Raw genomic sequence first — 27,385 nt, 5'->3', positions numbered from 1 at the left:
CTACTTTCAGTCTCACTGAGGGTTGGAAGATTGTACTTATCCAGAAAAGTCTGCATCACTGATTCGGCTGTTGTTTGAGATGAGTAAAGGGATTGGTAAAATTGTTGAAATCTTTCGTTGATATCTTTGGGCAGTGAAAGTAGTTCTCCTTTTTCCGATCTAATTTTATGCATCCTACAGTCATTTTCTAATTTGCGAAGTTGTCTTGCTAAAAATTTATGGGGTTTATCGCCAAATTCAAAGTATTTTTGATTGTTAAATTGAAATGCCCTACTGATTCTTGCTGAGAGTATCTGGTTTAATTTGTATTTGTGCAGCTATTTTGTTATGTTTTTCTATGGATGGGTCGGCAGCATTTTCTGAGTTCAACTGTTTTATTTGTTTTTTCTAGTTCCTGTTGCTCTGCCTTTCTTCTCTTGTTCTGCGATGCTTGGTAAGAAATAATGCAGCCTCTAAGGAAGGCTTTAAAGGTTTCGCAAAGCAATGTTGGAGAAATGCCAGGGGTGTCATTTGTCTCAAAGAAGATTTCCATCTGTAACTTCAGGTATTCACAAAATTTAGCCTCTGTGAGTATTTGTGGATTAAATCTCCAACACGGCTGTCTTTTCACCATTCCTTCCAATTTCACAGAGAATGTAAGAGGACCATGATCTGAAATAATAATATTGTGATATTTTGGGTTGTGGGTATATGGCAGAAGTTTTGAATCGACCAGAAAATAATCTATTCTTGTATATACTTTATGGGCACCTGAGTAGAAAGAATATTCTCTTCCTGAGGGGTTGGCAATCCTCCATACATCTTTTATATTTGTGTTGTTTATGTACGTGTTCAAAAGTTCACTGGACTTGGATGTAGTTATTCTACGGAATGAATATCTGTCTAAGTATTGGTCTAATACACAATTTAGATCACCCCCGATTATCAAATTGGACTGGAACATATCTGGGATTAAATTAAATACTTTATTGAAAATTTGGGGGTTATCAAAATTTGGACCGTATATGTTCACCAAAGTCAATGAGGTTGAATACACTTCTCCGGTCACTATGATATACCTGCCCTCCTTATCAACTATTGTAGATTTATGTTTGAACGGGGTACCTTTGCGGATTAAGATTGCGGTACCCCTGGGTTTTGAGGGAAAGGTGGAGTGGTACAGCTGTCCAATCCACCTGCACCTCATCCTGTCGTGTGAGTCATTCTTGAGGTGAGTCTCCTGGAGGAATATTATGTCAGTGTTAAGGAATTTTAAGTGAGCTAGTATTTTACCCCTTTTTATTGATTCATTCACGCCCTTGACATTCCAACTACAAAAGGTAAATCCTTTCCTCCCAGTTTTGCTTGCTACATCATCTTGCATAGTTAGTGTATGTATCTTCTGCTGAAATAAATGCTCTAACACAGTAATTAAAGTATTTTTTGGAATATAGGCTGAGTAAGAAACCCCGCACCCCACCCCTCCATGAATAACACCAAGAGAAATACGCATTAGCGCAAGATACTAAGGTATATATTGCAAAAATAAGGGAAAGAAAGAAATAGATCATTAGAAAACAAGAAAAAAGGTACAAAGTATAGAGACGCCGCTAACAAAGACCTCGCAACGGCAGTAAAGTTAAGGTAACCTTCCTTACAATTAACTTCTGATACTAGTATTGTACTTATTTGATAACCTTGCACCTATAACGTTTTAAAGACCTAAACAGAACCATCTTTTAAAGGCTCAACATTCCACTCTACTTAACATTCTATAGGATGGCATATTGTGTGGAAGAAGTCAAAGCTCGTCCTATTTGCGTTTCAGCAGGTAATTAAGAAATACACTTTGGATGTTGGAGTCTTTAAAGTAACTCCGCCAGTAACAAAATTTGAGTCGTCAAGGTAACTGAATAAATAGTTAACCGACATGGGTCTTGTAATAGTTATTTTTCAGTCAGTAGTATTTCTACCATATTACAAAGCGGCGAACCATTAACAGCCAGTAGTTTATAGCCTCTATCGGCTAGTACTTATCCCCTGGCGACTCCAGCGATGCTCTGGACAAACAGTAATGCTTCGTTCGGGTCAGTAAAGAGGGATTCAGCACCGTCATGTGTGACACGGAGTTTGGCCGGGTATAATAATCCAAATCGAACTCCTGGTATGTCCCTCAGTATTCCTCTTGTCTTGGAAAAGAATGCTCTTTGTTTAACGACTTCAGGGGGATAGTCCCTGAAGATCCTTATCTATTGACCTTGATATGATAAGTTCCTATCCTTGGCCACTTTACGAAGTATTTCCTCCAGGACATGACAGTAATGTACCCGCAGGATCAGGTGTCACGGTGGCACGTTGTCGTCCGGCCGGGTTCTCAGAGTTCTGTGTGCTCGGTCGAGCACGGGCTTCTCATCTAAAGTGAGTGTGTCTTTAAGTAGTTGTGCTGTAAAGTCACGGACATTTTGACCGTATTCTTTACCTTCTTTCACTCCGACTATTCTCCAGTTTTGATGCTTAGACTGCCCCTCCAGATGTAGGCATTTTTCTGATAGTTTTGATATCAAGCCGGAAATGCGCTCCACTTGAACTTTCAACTAGTCCGTAGCATCAGAGCTAGGTGTAGCCGTTATTTCCAGCGCACGGATAGTCTTACAGTGGGCGAGTAAAGTAGCCTGAGTAGTTTCCAGCTTACGGTTGATGTCGGTTTCTAGACGTAAAATTTCCCCTCTCAAGTTCGCGATTACCTCTTCAATGCGAGAGTCTATTTTGGCACATATTTCTTGCTTCACTGCAGAGAGTTCTCGGCGAAGAATTTCAATGGCTTGTAAGACCGGTGTCCTTTTATATAAATTCCATTGCTGGTTTTAAAAAGGAGGATAACCTTTGACCCAATATATTCACGATGTTTCTTTCACTTGAATGCAGAAATAGCAATTTATTTGGTGGCAAAGTGGTGCAGCGTTAGATCCGCTGCCTCGCATGCCACAAACTAGGGTTTGACTCTGACTAGGGGTGCTGTCTGTGCAGAGTTTGCACGTTCTCTCTGTGACCATATGGGCTTCCTATGGATGCTCTGGTTTCCTCCCACATTCCAAAGATGCGCAGGTTTGTAGGTTAATTGGCTTCTACAAATTGCCTCCAGTGCATGTGCAGTGGATGTGAAAGTGGGATAGCAGAATTGGTATGAACGGGTGATCGATGGTTGGGGCCAGGGGCCTGTTTCCACACTGCATCTCCAAACTAAACTTTACCTCTGCTAATGATTACAATTTCTTGCTCCTTCTGTACTTTATGCTAAATCAAGAGTATTCACTCGTTTTGAATAATTGATTTTGAGATACAATTATCAGTGCATGTTTTATTTAAAACTATCCAAACTGCTATTTTATTTTCTTATTTAGATCTTCTTGATATTTTTTTCTTGGAAGGAAGAACGTTTTACAAGTCCAAACTTTATATCCTTTCTAAGCCACATATTCAGAAGTTAAAGAGTAACTTACTTCATCAAAGATAGACCCAAAATGCTGGAGTAACTCAGCGGGTAACATCTCTGGAGAAAAGGTATAGGTGACGTTTCTGGTCGAATCCCTTCTTTAAGCTGAGAGTCTGAGTGAGAAACTAAAGGTATGCAAATGTTCGGAACAAATCAGACCCGGCACCGATGATGAAGGAAAGGCGGAGCCCACAATGGTCCATAACGAAGGGATATCTGGATGCGAAGGGATAACGAAGGGATATCTTGGATGCGAACAGTGGAACTGGCAGGACAACTAGTGTGGGAGAGGAGTGGAGAGAGGGAATGCAGGGGTTACTTGATATTAGAGAAATCACCATTCATGATCCAGTCTGATAAAGGCAGTCAAATAGTAACACCTTCTGGTCAGATCTTGGAAAATAACAGATTCAAAAGGTACTCGGAAACTTTCTATATCAACATCTAATTTGAAGAATGGATCTCTTTTGATATTTTCATGAAAATATCATTCAATAGGTGAAACTAGGATTAATAACACGACACCACATTCTCACTGTTTCCTCAAATCTTAAATCCTCTTACCTGTTTTGTAATGTGTACCAAGCAATGTGATTGTGTGATGGCTATTTCCCTCAGAGCCTGGGCTATTTTAACAACTCAACCTTTGTCAAGTTAAAAGCTCAAAAGCCTATCTAGAATTTAATTGAGATCTGTGGAGCCTTTTAAAGCCTTTTAAAATTTTACAGTTCTACAATTTTATAGTTCACGCTTCAGGTTTTCTTCAATCAATGGAAGCTCACCCACAGGACAGTAACTGCAAATAACTTCTTTCCTGACTGTAACTCCAACCTCTGAAGAAGCTAACACTGGTTAAGTTATTAGCAAGCCTCTAATCAGGCTCAGCCATCTATCACTAGTTGACTACTGCCGTTGACTAAATTGTATTATGGTAGACTGCAGCAGTAAATAAATCAAACAGGACCCTGCATTTCTTGCTTTATAGTCAGGAACAACAAAAGCAAATGTTTGGGATTTTTTTCTGGATTACCATTGTTATATTTGGTATAATGATACAGCAACTGGAGATATCATAAATGTGCTAACATCTTTTAAAATATATTTGTAGAAAATATCTGTATGGTTCATTTGTGCAATAGCTGTTATCTCAAAGAAAATGAAAAATTGTGTCTTTATATTATGCTTGTTATGAACTTAAGGACCTCCCTAAGAACCTCACTGCCAATATAGTAGTTTATATATGCAATTACTGTTAACATTTAGGAAATCAAGCTTAATGCCATAACATCAACATGATAGTGACAAGTCAAACTGTTTTTTTTTAACTTTTGTTGATTGAGGAATATGTATTGTTCAGATCACCAGAGATAAATGCCCTGTTCTTCAACAAAAGAGCATCATGGAATCTCATATCTTTGGGAGGAGACAGGGGCCCAGTTTAACATCTCATCTTAAAAACAATTCCTTCCTTAGTACGAAGGTAGACACAAAATGCTGGAGTAACTAAGCGGGACAGGCAGCGTCTCTGGAGAGAAGAAATGGGTGACGTTTCGGGTCGAGACCCTTCTTCAGACTGATGTTAGGGGAGTGGGCTGGACAAAGATAGGATGTAGTCGGAGACAGGAAGACTAGTGGGAGAACTGGGCAGGGGGAGGGGAAGCAGGAAGTTAGAGAAGTCAATGTTCATACTGCTGGGGTGTAAACTGGGGTCCTTCCTTAGTGCACCAGTCAGTAATGCACAGAAGTGTCCTAGTGGATTTGTGTGTTTTGGAACTAAATTTTTGTGGAGCATCAGTCTGTAACCTTGTGATTCGTGGGCTAGAGTGCTATTGTTGTTGCAAAGAAAAGCAGAGTCCCTTTCAAGGATCCCTTTGCACCAAAATTATGTGTTGGCAAAATGCTACTCTCTGTATGCTTTGTAAAATCTCAGCTTAAAAGTTGTTCCAGATCAGCTATAGAGTTCCACTTCAATTCCAATCCAATTCTGCTGCCGAGATTTAATAGCAGTGGCTGATGAGCCATGACATTTGACAGTCTAACTCATCTGCAGGGATCTCCACCTAAGTAAAAAGTCAAGTAAAACTAGGTTTACAGAATATATTTTGGAAACAGAATGATAGATGACCTATGCTGCAAAGCCATGCTAATTACTATAAATCAAGTCATCCAATTTGCACAATTGTATTTCTCCATGCCTGCCTGATCGAGGAAAGGTGAGAGAAATGGTTGGTTAAGTTTAGTTCCACTACAATTCAAAAATGTGGTTAAAGTGAAGATATTGTGAATCATTATCCAGAATTTTTTGTTGCTAGGCAAACGATTCATTTTTGGTACCAATGAAGCAAGGCTTCAGAAATAAATAACTTGTTTTATGGTGAGGGGGGAGAGATTTAATAGGAACCTGAGGGGCAACTTTTCCATACAAAGGGAAGTAGGTATATGGAACGAGCTGCCAGAAGGGATAGTTGAGGCAGGTATTAATATAACGTTTAAAAAACATGTGCACAGGTACATGAATATGATTTACAGGGGTATGGGCCGAGCGCAGGCAGATGGGACTAAAGTAGATGGGGCATGTTGGTCGGTGTGGGCAAATTGGGTTGAAGGGCCTGTTTCCACACTGTATGACTACACCTGCTGTTTATTTTTGTTTATTTTTTTCATCTAATGTGCTCCTGTCCTTTCACCGTGATCTCCATTCCACCCCCAGTTTGGCACACAGCCACAAAACAGTCTGTATCGCTTTATCATGAGTAGACATGAACTGCACTTTAAAAAAATTAAACTGAGGATTTACTTGAGACGGATAATAGAGCGACATCCCTGATTTGCAACAGTGGAGAAGAAAACGCAGCTGTTCTAATTAAACTTGACAAATGTGGTTCTAGAAATACCTACCTATGACCATTTCAGCAACAGCCTATGTAAAACTGATAAGGCTGTCAAAGTGCCACTTCTCAAGTTAAATATCGTCACTGAAATAAAGATGAGGTCACACAGCAGTACTGAACTTGCCAGCGAGCTGCTATGTGCAAAAAAACAGGCTTGTGCACTGAAAAATATATTACAGCATTCATGCCAAAAACTTGCAATGGTAAATACTATCAACTCCTTCCAAAATGTTGCCCTGATTTTCTATGTGGAAAGCTTCCACATGCATATAAAACAAAAACAACTTTTGATCCATTGTCATGAACTTTGAGAGGTGTGAGATTCCATTGAGACAACCAAAAATGGGTTTGTTTCAGTGGATGTGACAGGCTAGGTCAAAGGATGTTTCCCTTGGTTGACATATCTAGAAATAGGGCTCGCAATCTCAAATGTGAGAGTTAGGATGGCACAGTGGCACAGCTGCTGCCTCAGTGCCAGAGACCAGGCTTCGATCCTGACCTTGGGTGTTGTTTGTGTGAAGTCTGCACGTTCTCCCTGTGACTGTGAGTTTCCTCCAGGTGCTCCAGATTTCCTCGCATGTCCCAACCTATGTGCGTTCATAGGTTAATTGTTCCGAATGCTTAGACAATAGACAATAGGTGCAGGAGGAGGCCATTCGGCCCTTCGAGCCAGCACCGCCATTCAATGTGATCATGGCTGATCATTCTCAATCAGTACCCCGTTCCTGCCTTCTCCCCATACCCCCTGACTCTGCTATCCTTAAGAGCTCTCTCTTGAATGCATTCAGAGAATTGGCCTCCACTGCCTTCTGAGGCAGAGAATTCCACAGATTTACAACTCTCTGACTGAAAAAGTTTTTCCTCATCTCAGTTCTAAATGGCCTACCCCTTATTCTTAAACTGTGGCCCTTTGTTCTGAACTCCCCCAACATTGGGAACATGTTTCCTGCCTCTAACATGTCCAAACCCTTAATAATCTTATACGTTTCGATAAGATCTCCTCTCATCCTTCTAAATTCCAGTGTATACAGGCCTAGTCGATCCAGTCTTTCAACATACGACAGTCCCGCCATTCCGGGAATTAACCTAGTAAACCTACGCTGCATGCCCTCAATAGCAAGAATATCAAGAATATAGCGAGGGGATGAGAAAGTGGGCTAACATAGAACTGGTAAGAATGGGTGATCGATGGGCAGCGTGAACTTGGTGAGCCGATGGGCCTGTTTCCACAGCGGATCTCTAAGCAGATAGTAGTTCAGAAATGAGCCAAGATGAAATTTCTTCACCCAGAGGATGTCAAATCTTAAATTCTCAATTTAAAGACGTCCAGTCACTGTGTATTTTCAAAACCAAGATTAATGATTTCTTTTGGACATGCTAAAGGAAGAATGCGATGGTGCTGGTGAGGCTGCGGTTGCATGAGGTTGAGCAGTTCAGCTCTCCCTGGGGCAGAGAAGGTTAACAGGGCTCATGATTGTTGTATATAAAAATTGAAAAGTATAGAGACCAGACTGCAGGAACCTTTGCTCTCTATCAGAGATAGATAAAACTAAAAGACATAGACTTAGGGCAATGGGGGAAGTGATTCAGAATGATATGAGGGGGGGGCTTCTTCTCACAGTGTGGGAAGTACCTGGAATGCACTGTCTGAGAGAGTAGTTGATTATGGGTTGATGACAGCATTTAGCAAGTGTCCAGATGGGCACTTCTATAGTATAGGCCTAGATGGTTATGGGCTAAATGCTGGGCAATGGGCTTAATACAGAAGGGTGTCCACTGGTGAGCATGGATAAGTTGGGCTGAATAGCCTGTTTCCATGTTATACAACTCCACCATGAAAATTTAGGAATATGGGGTTAGCATTGAAAACCAGCACAGAGGGAAAACATTCAGATGAGAGCTCTCCTCCCATCACAGCAGTAGGCAATGGATTAAATTATTCAGGGTATTTCCCTCCACTCTTGTATCCAGTAAATAATTTGCTGTATTGATTAGCCTTCTGAAATACAAAGTTGATATCAGTCCTATGATGTGTCTTGTGCCAGTTTATATTTCCATGTCTTTGCCTTGCAGTCATAAATTAATCCAAAATGTATAATGAGCTTACATTTTCTTTACTATTTAGTGACTCTTATGCCGCCATAATATTTTCTCTCAATCTAAATATATAATTAAAAACCTTAACTTTCTTCTTTCTGACAATTCAAATTCAATGATATCAGAGATGAATCAATTGGTTCTTTACTGCCCAAACATAAAAGCCATAGTTTTTTAAAAATATTATATATTATTGTCACACGTACTGAGATAGTGAAAAGCTTGTTCTGCGTGCAATCCAATCAAATCATATTATAGATGAGAAAAATCGTACACAAGTAAAAGAATGAAATGATTGTAAGTAGATCCTCTTCTAGAAAAGTATGCAAGAGTCGTCACATTCTCATGCCATATTTCAATTTAAAGTCTGATCTTGGCCAAAGGAGATATCTAATTTCTTATTTTCTAATTTTAAGGCCAAGTGCCCTGGCTGCACTGGATCAATGAGTTAGGGGTCCGTCTGGCCCAGTGCAAAGCTGTCGGCTTCTTTCATTGCTGACTGCACCTGATTTGCTCTCTCACCCAGATGCTGTAGGACCTCCAGTCGCTGCTCCCACCAACACCATGACCTGCAACCACTACAAACCTGCCGTCCATCACCACCAGTAGCCGCTCTTCCACTTCAGTATGCTGAGGTCACCATGTCCCACTTCCTGAGCTGACCACGTAACTTTAGGGCACAATATGAGGAGATGAGAGATGAGTGTGCAGATCATATACAACCACTGACCCTTCACCTTCCACCACTGCCATCGAATGTTCATTATGGCTCACTAGACCAGTACTGACGAGATCGCTGCAGCTTGCCATCAGTCTGCCTGGAATTTAACTGCCTTTTGCTGCAGGATTGCAAGATGGTTGCAAATTTGCATGCTAAAAACAAGCATAAAAACACCTAGTTATGTTATTTAATGTGTTGAAATAAAACACCTCAGGTGATCATATTTAAAACAGTGCTGCTTTAAAAACCACAATTCTCAGTAAATCATGCCCTCTGCATTGTTTTATTGGGGGAGGTCAGTATTAGAGATACGAAAAGCATCAGTGTCGAGAAGTACATCGGTCAGAGTTAAATAAAATAGTTTAAATATTGCACTAATCTGGAGCCTTCTAGCACACCTTATTAAAGATTCTTGCATTAGGTAACACTGGTGCACCAAATAACATGAATGAGCAACAGGATTTTTTTAAACAAGTATACTGTTTGGATGGGTTTAGAGGCCAAATGCAGGTGGGTAGGACTGTGTGGGAAAGTTGGGCGAAGGCCCTGTTTCCACGCTGTAAGACTGTGACTATGTTTGGTCAGTGTCATCTATCACTACAATAGGTTAGCATACAGATGTTCACAGTACTAAAGCATAGAATTGATTGCTGTTTTAATGCTGTCATCAATGCACGTGTATCTCACCAACTAATGGATTCTTCAAAAGTCTCAAAGCCTTTCCTCGGAATTATTTCTCTTTATTTGAACGTCCTACAAGAATAATTCTATCATGAGTTTGAGTGATTTTATATTGTACATATTTTCATTATATGTTGTTCCAGCAAACAGCAAACTCCATAGCCAGTGAAATTCATGAGAAAGGTTCAGACTTAACATCAGAAACTGCAGTGATTATTCCAGTTTCAATTATTGTTCAGTAAGGAGGATTACAGTAGAAAACCCCAGCTAATATAATCTGCCTAAACCTTCGGAATATATTAGAAGGAAGGCAACTACATAAATGCGTTCAAAAGGCTTATTTTTGGAATGTGGCAAATTGAGGAATGTGCAAAATCAGGTCAAAAATGTTTTTAAAAATAATGGGTTTATTGAACCTTTGCTCATAAAAAAAAGTCTTATCCAACTGCAGCAAAAAATAAGAAATTCAAATGAGATACTTGGAAGGTGGTTACGCTATCAGCTGCATTTGTACAAAATGTGCGCAATTGCGGCACAATTTCAGAACGAATACGACTGAAAGAAAAGAAATGGATGGACACGGTTTTCACAAAGTTCTTTGTGATTAATTCCAGTTCTCAGGAAAGAAATAGTATTCAGTGGGTTTCACACAAGAAGAAAGCCAAAGGTTGATAGGAAAGTTACCAGAGAATAAATTGGTATAGCTCCAAACAGTTAAACGACAGCACTGGATGACTTTGAAGGCTATGTATCTTCTTGAACCAAGATCATACGGATTCGGTTCATATTGGATAATTTATATACTTCTGCATCACCAAAAAAAGTATAGTCTCTAGCCAGAACTATGAGGAAAACAGAAATACGGTATCTTGAAATCTGGTACTTTTCTGAGTTGCAGCTCAAATACAAAGTTTGCACTTGTCCCATGAACCTCCAACCGCCTAGACTATTCTTTAGACTGTAACCATTTACAAATCATAGAATGATTACAGCACAAAAGGTAGTTTAGTTCATTGTGTGCACATCAGCTCACTACCGAAGCAACTCGCGAATTCCACCTCTTCCTTTCCCCTTCCAAGCCTTTCTCTGAACTCTGTAGTCTTGCAAATGTTTCTCCTAATCACCAATCTGATCTTTGAGCAGTGTCTCAGGTAAATTACAATCAGGTGCAGCAATATAACGGTACGATCCCACCACTCCAAATGGGCATGGATTCGAACCCTGGTCTGGTAAATTGTGCAGTATAAATTGTAAACGTCAACTTGGTTTTTAAAGGGGCACTATCTAGACAGATAATGCATGATATGCATTTCTTCTAGTCCTGTAATATTGAACACAGTGTTGTAGAACATTAATGCACCTAGGAGAAGGCAACTCTACTCCTTACATAGGCTTCCCCTGCACCTCTGAGGTAAGAGACCATGGTTTTATCTTTTAACTCAACGCTGCTCTCATGCACTAATCCCCAATCCCCAAAACCCTATTGATGTCTAAATAATGCAGTCCTCAGGATAGAGGGTAACTTGGTTATACAATGCTTCAGGTGGCTGATGGAGCGAATTTGGGACCCACATACTCCGCCACTAGTGGGACAGGAGGTGCGTGACTGGGCAGGTGAGTAAGTAGTTCAAGAGGTGGTGCATTCCCTTCACCATTTATGATGAAACTCTGCATGGATCCAGTGAATTGGCTTAAGATTCCCAATGCCTCCCCAAATGCTGCTGCTTCTCAATGAGTGGGCATGGACCCGAGATTCTCAGGAATGGTGAGGATGCTCCACCACCTAAGCAGCAGCTTGTACCATCTAAAAAGATGCACTGCAACAACTCACTGAGACTCCTTAGATAACACCTTCAAACCATGACCCCTACCAGCTAGCAGGACAAGGGCAGCAAAAGCATGAAAACAACACTTGGACATTTGCTCTCCAACCACATAGTACTCTGACTTAAAAATATATCACTGTTCTTTCACTATTACAGAATTAAAATCCTGGAAAATAAGGATGAGTAATTAAATGCTGGCTCAGCCTTAGAAAAGCATATCCATTGAATGCATAATAAAAAAAGGGCATTGCGAACATCCTTGAAGCTTTTCCCCAGTCCACCTGATAATCTCATGATGTGATGGAATCATGTCTGGAATGTGATGGAATCTGCTTTGGATGTCTGGTACAGTTGACTTGTGGTTTGCTTGTTATTCAAATGCTTTGGAAGATTATGCAGAGAGTGCACTGGTGATATCTGTCCTCAAGGGACTGTTGTAGTTCACAACTCCAAAGTAGACAGAAAGGTAGGATTGCTACAGTCACACAAACATGATCTTCAATTTTTTTTTAACTTCAACATCAATGGCTGTGCGGGCACACTGGAGGTTATGGTGAAGGACTAACGAAAAAGTGTTATGGGGATGATGCAGTTTTGCTTGTATTGATCTTCACTGAGATTGGGTTGTTATGGACCCATTAGTTAAGATTTGAGATTGCGTGCCATTATGATGAATTTCTGTAAGCAACCACATTTGAGAAGGATGTTTCACACTTCCTCAAATGACAGACTAAAGTGCTTTTGAGAGATCAGAAAGGGACATGTACAGTGGTTACTGCTGCCTCTCTACATCCATTTCTGTTGGAGTTGACACATGGTGAAGACCATGTTCCATGTACAGTTTTCCTCCAAATGGGCAGAATCCATACTCTGGATAGAGAGGCAGGTCTGGAAGGACCCTAGGAGCACCATGGCAATGGCTTTACTTGTGGACAGGTACTTGGGAGATCCCTCAAGAGTTACAAATGGATTTGTCTCTTTTATTGAAGACGATCATGACTATGGCATCCAGGTCTTGCTTCTGCACCCAGTCATTGGAATTGAGAAGGTTAATTTGTAATAGCCAATTGGTTCCATTTTTACATATCAATTGAAGTTTTTATGCAATCTTTTTGTTTCTCGCTAAATTATTCTCATTTTATTTACTCTTTGAAACACATGTTTCCAATCCTCAGGCTTACTGCGCTTTTTGGCAGCAACATAAGCCTTTTGCTTTGATCTAATAACAACCTTTAATTTATCTTGTTAACCACTTTTTCAGTTGAGTTTGAGTTTTATAGGAGTGCATATTTATGGGAAACTGTATTAAGCTTCAAAAATTAGCTATTGCTTGTCAATTGTCATAACTTCTAATGAAGTTTCCTAAAGTACTACCTTATGTCTTCAGAGCTTGTTTTGTTTAGATTTAAGACCCTAATTCTGGAATAGATCCGTATTATTTTCAGTTGTCATATAAAATTCTGTCATCTTATACTCATTATTCACTGAAGGCCTTTTAATGACAAGATGATTGATTACTGCATTACCATACAATAGATAAAATATTCCCTCGTGAAACCTTAGCATGCCCTATTATTTGAGCCATGCCTTCAAATTTTCTGACCTTATTAATGTTGCACAAGGATCTGTTGTAATCCAGAAATGATTATCATTGTGGATCTACTTTTTAAAAATAAATATAGCCCCTACCTGTTCATTCTAATTCAATGAAACCACCTTCCTGTTGGTAATCGCAGACTGCAGAATTATAGTATACACCAAAGCATTTGGAAGTCCCATGATTATCTACTCATTAGCAAGGGATGTTCATAAAAATATTCTTTGAGAAAAACAAATTAGAATGTAGTTTTATTTATAATTATAAAATTAAATGCTTCAATTGCAAACATCTGGATCCTTTTTGTTTCGTATAATCTTGACTTCAAATAATTTAGCATATGCAACAACAACAATGATTATGCTGAACAAAACATTGTCATGGTAATTTTATGGATCATTAACCATCGGTGATATTACAGGAGCGCATCTTACTACACCAAAAATCAGTTGTCTTTGAACTATAACTAAAATGTAGAAAAGTGTCCAAAGGCACTTCACAGTTAGTTATAACATTGATGTCAAACAAGAAGAAACAAGGTTTCTTCCAGGAACGGAAACAGATAGATCAGCCACGATTGAATGGAGTAGACTTTATGGGCCGAATGGCCTAATTTTACTTCCAACACTTATGACTTATGAAACAAGGTGCGGTGACCAAAGCTTTGCTCAGTGCAACGTGTTTTACAGATGGAAACAAAAAGGATTTGAAGGCAATTCAGACATGTTAAACACTCAGGGGTAATTGAAAATAATGAAGGAGACAACTTCATGAGATAGAGAAACCGAGGTAGAATTTACCCTCGATGAAAATCTGAAAAGTTGAAATAAAAGCAGAAAATGCTGGAAACATTCAGCAGGGTCAGGCAACATTTGTCAAACAAAAAGGATCCCGGACCTGAAGCATTGAGTTTTTCCACAGATGCTGTGTGACCTGGTTTTCTGTTGGAATCTCACCACAGCTGTTTTCCCAATTCAAGTGTAATATGATGGCAAAGACACTAAAGTTTGGAAGTGAAATAGTACACTGAATCATACTACAATGGAAACAGGCCCTTCAGCCCATCTCAGCTATGCCGACCAAAATGCCCCTCTAAGCAAGTCCCATTTGTTCACGTGGCTCTTATATCCCTCTAAACCTTTCCTATCCATGAACTTGTCCAAACGTCATTTAAATATTGTTACAGTACCTGCCTCAACTTCTTCCTCTGGCACCTCATTTCCTTCTAACTACCACACTTTGTGTGAAAAGGTTGCCCCTCAGATTGCTATCAAATCTTTCGTCTTGCTTTAAACCTATGCCCTCTAGTTCCTGATTCCCCCTACCATGGGAAAAAGACTCTGTACCTTCAGCCTATCTGTTTCCCTAATGTTTTTATACTCAGCTGCTTGTCTATATATGTTCAGTGCAAGCAACCAAAGGTACATATTTTCTCTAATCCAGTTTCTGATTGGTGAGGAAAACTTTAATTATGACAGAAAAAATATACGTTTTATTCTCATTAGCTGGCTATTCATTGTATGCAGATGCCGAGAAGTGTGTGCAGCTCTGGCTGAACAAATTCTAATCTTGTGATGTGGACTCGAGAAGAAGAAGCTGGCTATTTATCTGCCTTCAAATTATCAATGGCCTTACAAAAGATGGCTAGCCAGAATTTTTTGATTTTAGTTTCATCAATCGAAAAATGTACCCAGTTTTCACATTAAAGATTGTATCTTTGTTGTTTCAGATCAATTTAACATATTCCAGTTATCAGCCTTTGACTCAGGGGAAGGATGACTTCTATTAACATAGTAATAGAAACCAGAAATAAATGGTCCAAATAATTGGCAAAGGTTCCTTGGTGCTTTTGTTAGCTGTTGGTATTCCATCAGGTGAAAATCAGTGATATTTCTCTCTTTGTGTGAGAACTGGAAATAACACTGGTTACAAGATTTATGAAACTCAGTATAGAGCTTCTCTGCAAGCATCACTGTTGCTTTCCTTCACATCATCAGCGTGAAAACAGTTTATCAGAGTAGGTGCTGAGTGGGTGAAGGTGTAGACTTGATAATGACTCAGTTGAGCTCCTTATGACATTGATCCCACCCACTAGCACATTACAAAAATCTCAGCTGTTGGAGACTGAGAGAAACAAGCACAATGCTCATGTCACTAACAGAACTGAAATGAAATGGAGGAGGAAGGAAATCTCACTCTGCAAGGCTAGATTCTGAATTAATAGAAATGATTCATTCCCTTGCACAAAATTTGCCAGCCATTATAGCATAAAATGATATGAAAATGGGTTTCTGTTGTAAAAAGACTGAACAATGCACACAGTACAACTTGCCCAGTCATTACCTCATCCGACCACTCACATCAGCAAAATAGTGGAAGATGTCATTGGCAGTGTTATCAAAGAGGGCATTGCCAATAACTTGCTCTCCAAAGCTAGTTTTGGATTTTGCCAGATAAATCTGTTACTATTAATGAAAACCATAACCCACTGCAGCCTTCATCCAAATCTTAACAAGTGGGCTTAATTCTTGAGGTGAGATGGAAGCACCCCTCAAGTTCCAAACAACCTTTGATTGACTATTCAAGTAGCACATTTAAATTGAAGTTTGTGGAATTCGGAGAGGAAATATTTCTGGGCTGACACCATTCCTATGTGATTGTTAGAAGATCACCAGCAGCCTTAGGATAGTTCCTTAAGGCAATGACCTAGCCATGGCATTCTTCAGATGCTTCCTCATTGACCATTTCCAAAGTAGGTAATCCCAGATGATTTTGGTTCTCATGTCCATTGGCTATATCTCCACTAATAAAGCAGTCAATGCTTACTTGCCACAAGAGTTATGGAAAAATAAGATTTGTATGCCAATGTGACCCCCTTGTTCAAAAAGGGAGGAAAGGCAGCTGGTAAACTGCAGTCCACTTTGTTTAACATCTATTGTTGACAAGATGTTAGAATCAATAATCAAAGAGAAAAGAATTAATCATTTAGAAAAACCAAATAAAAGCAAACCTAATTAAGATTTGTTTCTAAAAGATAGGTCATGGAGAAAGGAATGGAGAGGAGGAAGGAGGGGTGGGGGTGGGGGGATTTAAGTTTCCTAAAATTGGGGAATTCAATGTTCCTGCCATTGGGTTGTAAGCTACCTACGCAGAATATGAGGTTCTGGTCCTCCAGTTTGCACATGACCTCACACTGGCAATAGAGGAGGTCCAGGAAAGGAAGGTTAGTATGGGAATGGGAAGAGGAGTTAAAATGGTTAGCAACCAGGAGATCCAGTAGGCCTTGGCAGACCGAACACAAGCGTTCGACGAAACAGTCACCAAATCTACGCTTGGTCTTGCCGATGTAGACATGTGAACCTCTGTCTCACCTGGAAGGAATGCAAGGGTCCCTGGATGGAGGAGAGGGAGAAGGTCTATGGATAGGTATTACATCCGCAGTTGCAGGGAAAAGTACCTAGGGAGGGAGTGGTTTGGGTGGGAAGGGATGAGTGAACCAACCCAGTTGCGTAGGGAGCAATCTGCGGAAGGCGGAAAGGGGTGCAGATGGGAAGAAGTGCCTGGTGATGGAGGTGACGGAAGTGTCGGAGGATGATGTGTTGGATGCGGAGATTGGTGGGGTGAAAGACAAAGACCAGACAAATCGAAAGGCAGATTATTTCCTAAATAGTGAAAGATTACAAATGAATAAATTCAGAGGGACCCGTTTATTTCTACGCTTTGTTTCCTGTCTGACAACCAATTCTCTATCCATGTCAATACCCTACCCCCAATACCATGCGCTCTAATTTTGCCCACTAATCTCCTGTGTGGGACCTTATCAAAGGCTTTCTGAAAGTCCAGAGACACTCCATCCATTGGCTCTCCTTCATCCATTTTACTTGTCACATCCACAAAATATTCCAGAAGATCAGTCAAGCAAGATTTCCCCTTCATAAATCCATGCTGACTTGGACCAATCCCTTTACTGCTATCCAAATGCACCATTATTACTTCTTTAATAATTGACTCTAGCATCTTCCCCACCACCGATGTCAGGCTAACTGGTCTATAATTCCCTGTTTTCCCTCTCGCTCATTTCTTGAAAAGTGGGATAACATTAGCTACCCTCCAATCCACAGGAATTGGTTCTATAGATCCTGAATCTATAGAACATTGGAAAATGATCACCAATGCGTCCACGATTTCTAGAGCCACCTACTTGAGTACCCTGGGATGCAGACCATCAGGCCCTAGATCCTCTGTCCTCTAGTACATCTGGGAGATTGGTTCTGTTTTCCTTAGTGAAGACAGAACCAAAGCACCTGTTCAACTCTTCTGCCATTTCCCCTTGTTCCCCATAATAATTTCACCTGTTTCTGCCTTCAAGGAACCCACATTTGTCTTAATCTTTTTCCCTTAACATACCTAAAGAAGCTTTTACTATCCTTCTTTATATTCTTGGCTAGCTTACTTCATCTTTTCACCCCGTATTGCCCTTTTTGTTACCTTCTGTTGTCCTTTGAACGTTTCCCAATCGTGTGGCTTCCCGCTACTCTTTGCTATGTTATACACCTTTTATTTTTGTTTTATTCCATCCCTAACTTCCCTTGTCAACCACAATTGCCTCTTACTACCCTTAGAATGTTTCTTCCTCTTTGGAATGTAATGATTCTGCATCCAGAGATGCTGCCTGACCAGCTGAGTTACTCCAGCGCTTAGTGTCTCTTTTTTACTCCAGTGAAGTCAGGCACAAAAAACTGATTCTGCAAACTGCATGTTGTACCCTAGAAAAAAATGTTTTGCACAAGTAACTCATTTGTAAAAAACACAATGTTGCATTCATCCAGGCCTTAACCACATTCTTATAGCATTATTTATAGTAAATAAGAAAAAAATTCAAGCTTTATAATTATTTACTGGGTATGAATTGAGACCCCATTGGAATAAAACGTAAGTTTACTTAGAAGTTCCCGTAGTTCATTACCGTATTAAATACGCTCAATATAGTTAAAACAATCATCAGTCAAGATTTTGAAAACATTTGGTATATATGTGTACTTTGTGATTACTGAAACTAATACAAATTAACAGTTTAAAAAACTGCATACATGAATAAATATTATTGCATACATGCATTTCTTAATATTCATATAAAAATTTTGTAACAAAATGTGTATGTAACAATAAAAACATATGTGTAAATTTTGTTCATGTCTTGCGGCTCTCAAACATCTGTATGTGGCTCTTACATTAAGCAAGTTTGGCCACCCCTGTTATAACCTAACATTTTGACGATTTCTGTTTAAAATACAACACGTGATTTTCTTTAAAGAAACACTAACATCTTGAAAAGGGGTTGTCATGCTATCCATTAAAATTAGTGAAACCGGTTGCGGACATAAATTGGGTAAGTGTACAAACCCGTTATTTGCAAGTGAAGCAATTATGAGAAAAGCAATATACATTTTAAAGAACTTTTTTTTTCTCCAAACTCATGGAGTGGAAAGATTCTTTCAAGAAGCCACAACCATTTTGATATATGTGACTCTGAGGAGCCATTATATTGATAACGTGAACCTCTGCCTTAATTGGATTTGCCTGCTGACTGGCTTTGAATAGCTTTTTCTTAAATTAAGTGAATGAAGGTAATTCAGACAAAACATAAATAAAAATGCACTATTGCAAGAAGATTCAGAATAAATCAGTCCAGCTTTCATGCTGATGAGTACAACATTCATTTCATTATAATGAAAATGCTTAATTTATAGCAGCTGTGAACTATACTTAATATTATCACAGCTGGTGAATATGGAAACTTGTATCCCAAAAGCATTTGCTAACTGCAGTCTTCACAAGTCAAAGAAAAGTTTACTTGCCTATAATATAGATTCCCTAATTTATCAATGGTCCTTTGATAGCCATTAAAGATTGCCAAATCATAAAATAGCAGCTTATTCTTAGACCTGGTTGAAATATGATAGACACCAAGTTATCTTGCGTGCAGTAGTTTCTTATTTGTTTAAATTTTGATGTTGATTGTTTCTCCAGCATGCAATGAAACTGAAATACATTTTGCATGGACACCAATCAGCAAAATGAAGCAAGCATTGTTCTCCATGGAGCAGAATAGGTTGAGGGAGATCTTAGATGTTCAAATCATGAAGCAGTTGCCAGAGTAAATAAGAAACAAGTGTTTTCATTATCAGGCCATTATCATTAACCAGATGACACTGTGTTTAAGGTAATTGATAAGAAAACTGGAACAACTTTTTTCAATATCCATCATAGCCAAAGAATCACTAGTTCTGTCTTTTTTTTAACCCTGTCACCCCTGATTTGCCAAGGGGCGTTCTCTTTCCTTCCCCAAAGCTCATTTGTGAACCAGGGATGTCTTTATATCAATAAATCTGTTCATTACTGATGTCAGGTTTTTATTACAGATTTATTTTAATTTCCCAGCTACCTGAGATTTGAAATCATAATTCCAATTCAATGATCCAGTAACTTAACCACCATGCATCAGAACTGGATTGTTTAAACAAAAATGGTATTGTTTAAACAAAATAATAATTTGCACATCCCTGTGTATGGGCTAAGCAAGGAAGTATTAAATTACCTGCTCGTCCACACACTCTTTCACCAATGGGATAAGATACATATATTTTTTAAACACACATCTTGCAATGTGCAGCATTTCCACCATGGCATCGATGTTTGCCTTGATCAACCCAAGATGATAAGACACCTAATCATTTGCTTCTGATATCACCTTCCCTGCATGGTCTTCTCATTGCCTGGAAGACCCTTGCCTCTGGTCATGGTTTGACAGCCTCATTGTCAAATCAATGGCCTTGGATTGGACTAAAAGAATGTCTATCATCTTCAACTAACACATTGCTCCAGAGGAAAATAATCACAAGCCCTGTTAATTAATTATACTATGATCTGCATTTAACTGAGACGACAGGTATGTTTCATTGCACAGCCCCATCTCCAGGATTTTGATATTACAAATTATCTCTTTGTGCCAAAGATAGACACAAAATGTTAGAGTAACTCAGCGGGACAGGCTGCATCTCTGGAGAGAAGGAATGGATGACATTTTGGGTCGAGACCCTTGTGCAGACCCTCAGATCGGTCTGAAGAAGGGTCTCGACCCAAAACATAACCTATTCTTAATCTCCAGAGATGCTGCCTGTCCTGCTGAGTTACTTCAGCATTTTGTGACCATCTTCGGTTTAACCAGCATCTGCAGTTCCTTCCTACACATTATTATTGTGCCGAATGTCAGGTCCTTGCCATTGCTGAAGCCCCTATTGACCATGTAGACAATCTTGGAGGCTACTCTGGAGTTAGCCCTTACTGTCAAAATCCATTATCTCCAAACTCATTAACACAAAGGCCATGGTCTTGTGGCTTCCTGTGATGACCTGGTTATTTTCAAGAAGTCCTGTTCAGCTGAATCAGCTAGTGTAGCTGGACAATCTAGATCTAGCTTAATTAGTGTAATAAAAATAATTTTTCTGTGAGAATTTTGCTTTTTTGTGCAAGATACAATTTAATCCTCCTTGGTGTTTTCCCGTTGTTGCAATAAAATTATGTAATGTTCTGAATGACTATGAGACTTAACCAGCAAAACCAAGTAGTTGTAATCAAATTGGTAAACAAGTAAAAGTTGGGTTCTCAGAATGCACAAGTTTTATATTGATACTGCATGTAAATATTGGTTTCTCTGTTTTTGCAGCAAAGCAATGGCATGTTTTAACTGACATTCTCAGAGTAATTTCACATTTTTCCCATACGTTTTTTCCCCCCACTTTATCTATTTATTTTATCTATGCTGTATCTATTTTATGTTTTGATTGTTCAGCTTACAGTTAATTATCTGGTTCGTAGCTTGCTTGCTCTTAGGATTTATGTATGTTAAGATTTTTCTTGTTCCAAACTGTCTGTCAACAAACTTCCCGCTTAATTTATATTGATTTTTCTGTGACTTGTATTATGTTTGCTCTTTTCAGTTTACACAATTTTTCCTTGGCCTTACTTTCCATGTTGTTTAATTAACAAGGACATATGCAGTGATCACTCACCTTCTATATGATTTTGTGAATATTTGCAAGAACCATCTCAATACCTCAATCATCTCTAACCTGGTGCATGAGAGAGTGCGAGAAAGCAATCTTTGTATCGCAATAACCTATTTATACAAGGTTATTGGACTCATTTTATGACTGAAGCTGCATATTTTAACTGCATTAATATTTGTATGCATTTGTATTATTTAATTGATGAATGCTGTATTTAAAAAGTTTTCTTATTAAAATATCTTTTTTGCTCTCTTTAGGATTGTCTGGTTGTCCCATAGTGGAAATAGTAAGACAAAGCTCGTCAGTGTCTGTCTATGCAATGTGAAGAGGAAACCGCATCTGAGAAGAAACGTCATAACTTGCTGAGACTTTAAACAAAGGTTGGCTGTGCCTTAAGTATTTTGCAGGTTGGCTGAAGAAGATTTTTAGGGAATCTGATGTCTTTGGTTCTTAGGATAACTTTACACGTGGGCACAGAAAGAAAATTTGGAAGCCAACATTTGACCAAGTTCAATCTGCTTGTTTGGTGGAATTTTAAAAGTGAAGCATTCAGGCCTTGAGAATCAAGCTATTGGCTATCACTTGACAACTTCCAGTGATGGTTTGGAGATGCCTTCTGCCTAATGATGAATATTTGGAATTATTTAACCTCCAAACGATGTTTGCAGAAATTGGGATTCCTTCTGCCTGGGCTTGCTCAGTGCCCTCTTTTCTTGGACCCTGAAGGGACAGGCAGGAGCATGCACAGAGTCTCTCTCTCTCTCTCTCTCTCTCTCTCTCTCTCTCTCTCTCTCTCTCTCTGTCTCTCTCTCTCTCTCTCTCTCGAGCTTTTGATCTTCATAGGTTTTACTGTATTCATAGACTAGAATTCCTTGAGGTGAACTTACTACCTTTTTTAGGGCTGGGAGCAAAAGCTCCATTTCCCCCAAACATTCTACTATCTTTTGTTCATTTTCCAGCTAATTCTTTGAGATGGGCAGGTGCAGCGACACGTGCAGAACTTGTGGACCCAGAGGCATTCTGGAAAAGAATGCCAGTACTCAGCCCCTTACCCAGGACCTAGCACTGTTCAATGATTGTGAAACACAAACACTGGTCACACAAACCAAAAGTGTTAAAAAGTAATCACGTCACTGGCGACATCTGGATTGACATTGTGGACAGACATGCCATGCAGTTATCACAAGCTATTTCATTACTTTGCTATGGATGTATTCCACACAATGTTTTTCCATTAACATGCTTGCCTATATTTTTAATGTATGCTATTTTGAAATCTCCTTAATCATTCCAATTTTGTATACCTCAGAAGACTTTTGTTTCTCTCTTTTGGACACAACCTACATTTTTTTTTCCTCATCGCTACACAGTACTGGATTTGTATTGGGTAGAAAAGGAGGGATGGTACTATTAGAAGCAATAGGTCAGTGGTAGGCTGACAAGAGCACAAATGTGGAGGAGAAAGCATGCCTCTGCCCTGCATTTATGGTAATGTGCAATTCATTTGGGCTTCCATTCATCAGAATAAGATGAAGGAAAACAATTACCAATTCAGATTTTCTATGCAATGATAAGAAAACTGTGTTAATATTTAATACTGAATTTAATGTTACATATGGCGTAAATTAAAATGATATTGATATTGAGAAGCAATGTTTGTAACTGTAACTCATTGATTGGCATAACCTGTCAAAAGTGGGGTGTTGCTGAACAATTGACAGGATCAGTTGCCAAAGGCATAGCCACTTTAAAGCAGTGAGTTAGTAGTGTGCATGTCTGTCTGCAGAGCATGACTTGCTGATTCAGTGCTTGCCTTCCATTTAGTATTGCAGTTGTTAGTGTTGCCCATATTAAATATATTGTATGCACTTGCTATTGGCAAGCCACAACTAAGGAAATTCTATACTCGGAGAGACCTACCTGGTCACCCATGGGAATTCCCAGTCCTAGAGCACGATAGTTCTGTTCAAGATATCCAAAGCCAGGGGGAATCCTACCCTCTCAGCTCATCTAGCTCAGTGTTCTGGAATGGCAATTCCCAATTCACAAATACTTAAACATCTTTTCATATGTCTTCAAAAAAAACTAAACATAGAAATCTTGACCAGAGAAAGCTGCAGTAGGGTTTAATATGACCTCAGGACAGTAGGTTGGAGAATATTGATTATTTTCTTACCATTGAGCTTTGGAAGGTCAAACTGTTTTGTGTTAAAAATGTTGAATCCAAAAGGAGTTTATTTGTTCCTTAACCCCTTGCAATATGCCTACTTTCTTTCCTTCTTCGTAATATTACCCTTGTTACTATGGTAATCCATCTTGAAAAAAGTGAGATTATAAATTCTTCCCACACACCCAATATCAATACAATCAATTCAACTGCTGGAGTTCCGATTTTAAAACATAGTCTTCATTGATCCTCTGAGGTTCAGATTTATCTGCCACCAGCTACTACACATTTTGCTTTGCCTTAGACTATCAGCCTAATATTTCTACCATTTCGCTGGCTGAAACCCAGAAAACAATTTTGATCAAGTGGGCATGTTTATTCAGGTTGACCCATTTGAATCCTTCACAAGCCCCTCGTCAACAGCAGAGCCATTATTACCCATTTTTTGCAGAGATTCTTGTAGGTGCCATTCTTTCTAGGCTGGTTGGTCTTGCTGCCGACTGTTCCTTCCCCATGTACACCTTTGATATACAGTATCTATTATCATCCATATTCTGTGTCATGAACCTGTTAGTATGCACAAATGTATGTAATTGCATCAATAATCATCTCTCGAAAAAAAAAGAATAATGTCAGCCTACATTATTACTCTCATCAAACATATATTCGGTATGAATCAGAGGACAAATTGTAATCAGGTGGCATCGTTGCTTTGAGATGCAGTAAAATTCTTTATCAAACTGCTACTCCCATCACTTTATTTGGCAGATTTAAAATAAAGTAAAATGCCTTGGTTCTGTAAAAGTAATCAAATCTAATTTCTGAATATCCAGCATTAAAAATGTACATAAAATTAGTAGTGATTCTATATGAAAGTGTATATTTTGAAAGCTATAAAAGATTTATTAAATGCGATAGCATTTAGATTGTAGATGATTTCCGGGGCTGTGCAATCAAAGATTACCTCCTCTCAGTGTGGTAGTTGTGAATGAAGAAAAGAGATGATGTCTGTAAACCACTGCCACCACCCATGAGAGTTAGCATTCTCCTACACCCCATCATAAATATCCACAATCACCTCACAGATGCAGAAGAGTGAATTTCATTCAATCTTTCTCAAGATACTCGTGGCCTGATGTTTTCATGCTACTTCATTCAAAAGAAAACATCCAAACTAAACTTCTGAGATTGCTTCATACTTCAGAAGTTGTTAGTACAGAAAATGAAACTTCAACATTGGAAAAATCATCATTTGTAAAAGTGGAAAAATTAGCATTAGTATTGGACGGGAAATTAATATTTCAATTAATTTAAAGCTCTCATGATTGGCATCTCAAGTAAGGGTGATAACACAGTGAAGGCTGTGCAAACATTTGGTAGAGATGGACATAATAGACAAATATTTGAGGCCAAACTGTATCATCTCCATGAAACAGGCTGTTCCTCAGGTTTTTAACCCATGTGTTCTTTCATCTTGGGCCTGCACTCACTATTAAGTAATTAGGTTACACTCACTATCAAGTAATTAGTGAAGGGCATTAAATGCTGGCCTTGCTTATTACACCCACAGCCTGTACAAATAGATATGTTGGTGCTCTAATGCTGAATTACTGGACTGCTACAATTTAAGAACATAACTGAGCTATGCGAATACCAAAATAGCCATTAAGTAGTCAAAATTAGTGTGACAGTATTGGAACTTACCCTGCATATTCCATGTACTGCACATTACTAATCAGCATAGTCCCTAGACTCAGACTTGTGGAACATTGTACACCTGCCAAGTTGAATTGCAATGCAAGAATACGCACAATCAATATCTAAAGCAGAATTAATATATATTTTGTTCAGACACATGCACGTACAGTGATTCAATATGTAAACTGACTGCGGTACATGTCAGGAGATGTTTACAAATAATTATATTAATTACGTAGATTCTTAATTACATTTGTGCAGTCTTTGAACATTCATTTGGATTTCAAACATGACTCAGGTTCATCACCAAGCAAATATTCACTTAACGTGAAAAGTGTACACATTTAATATGAAATTGAGGACTGCAGGTGGAACGCATGTCCTTTATACGTACAGCACAAGTACACTGGCCACAGTATCAAAATCAAACAAAATTGTCACTGACATCATATTATCACTCAGCTTTATAAAAACCTCAATCGTTTTGCAATCACTAGTTTATCAGTCAAGTTACTATCTCATCTCACAGCTCATCTGTTGTCCTCATTCATTAGTAACCCACATTTCCAAGGGGAGGCATCGCACTGAATTCTCAGTGAAAGTGAATTGTTAGAGGAGGGGGAAATGAATGATATTTAGAACCTATTGAGCCCAATAATTATATTTAAGAGACAGCCCCAGATAACCGATTGGGTTAAGGTGGGAAGCAATTAAAACTCGAGACTGATCTCAGGGTGTTAATAAAGAAACCACAATGGGCCCAGGCATCATGAGCCGAGCAGACAATAATTTTGCTAAGTTCTCACATCTAATCATGCACTGTAAAATTAATGTGTATGAAAATTTTAAGAGCTTTGATCACACCTTTCCCTCCCGCGCTCTTAATCCAACAGTCTGATAACCTAGTCTCAGTCTATGAATAAAGACTGGCTGGAGTGTGAAGGAATAGCACCTGCTCGGGGAACTATACACTAGCGAGGGGTCAATGTCAATAGATGCAAAAGAAAAATAATTAAAAGTTCCTGTTTGTGCTGTAAAATATTGAAAATTCTAATTTTGGTATCAGGTGCTTACTTGAATGCTCCATCTGGTTCACTCAAATTTCAAATCAGTATTTGATGAAAATTCCTGAAGAACTGAATACCCCTAACTCTCCACTCTGTTTTTACCTGATGCTTTACATTCTAATCTTCCTCCTTCATCTGATAACAGGTAAGTTTTCTCTCTCTCTCTCAGCTTCAGTGCCTGTACCCATGGAGGCTCCAAGTATACCCTGAGAGGTGGGAAATATGGACTATAGCTCATTGCTCCCCAAGTAGGATCATTTAGTTTCCCCAGTTTCCTCCTTTTTTGTTGCCTGTCCAATCCCTGTTTTAGCCCTTTTCTCCCAATAAAATGAATTTTCAGTTGGTGCAGCCTCCACTTTATTCAAGATTAAACATTTTAATGCAGTTGATTGACTGCTGAAAATGATATCTGTTTCTCTCTTGTAAATAATTGTATAGCGTGTAAATCTCATTCAGATTATTTAAACAGCCACTGGGTGTGTATCACACATGCCAGCAATCCTGCCAATTCATGCTTGTTTTTAAAAAAAAAATAAAAAGCAAAAATACCGTGTTGCGGCTGATTCGTATAGACTGTTGAGATATTGTATTCAGTTGTTATCGTGTAGAGTTTTTACATGTTGTGTATGAAAATGAAGTGATTTCCTAATGTAAACCTAACTTCCATGTATTTGGAAAGAGGAGTGCAAAACTCACTGTTATAAGTGCAATGAATAATTCCTTGTTTGAACATTGTAAATGTATGTATGCTGCACTGTATACCGTGGTTGTAGTATTGAATATATGATATTGTATAATGTGGTTGTGTAAAATGTGTCTGACCAAATCATTTCCATGGAAAACCAATAAAGACCTTGATTTAAAAAATGTCATGGAGGAGGTGAACTTATCATAACAAAGTCTGACAAAAAATAGATTCCCAAAACATTGAGTTGATAGAAGAGAACCAGTAGATGCATTGTATTTGGATTTTCAGAAGGAATCTGATATTGTATAAGCCCAGAGTAGGTGAATCGTGGACCAGAGGACATAGATTTAAGGTGAAGGGGAAAGGATTTAATAGGATTCTGAGGGGTAACCTTTTTTTTTACACAAAGGA

The 27,385-nt window shown here is 38.9% G+C and overlaps 1 protein-coding gene across 7 annotated transcripts in view; it reads left to right on the top strand.

Annotated features, from left to right (window-relative positions):
- bsnb (bassoon (presynaptic cytomatrix protein) b) overlaps window positions 1-27,135 on the top strand; it is a 299,861-nt gene extending 272,726 nt beyond the window's left edge. For all 7 annotated transcript variants that reach the window (XM_078414467.1, XM_078414461.1, XM_078414463.1 and 4 more), the window contains one exon: window positions 21,612-27,135. The gene's annotated coding sequence lies outside the window, so the exon portion shown is untranslated. The remainder of the gene's footprint in view (window positions 1-21,611) is intronic.
- Window positions 27,136-27,385: the final 250 nt, after the last annotated feature.

This window comes from Rhinoraja longicauda, chromosome 17, assembly GCF_053455715.1.
Source record: "Rhinoraja longicauda isolate Sanriku21f chromosome 17, sRhiLon1.1, whole genome shotgun sequence".
Taxonomy (NCBI): Eukaryota; Metazoa; Chordata; class Chondrichthyes; order Rajiformes; family Arhynchobatidae; genus Rhinoraja; species Rhinoraja longicauda.
This window is presented reverse-complemented; position numbering and strand designations above follow the sequence as displayed.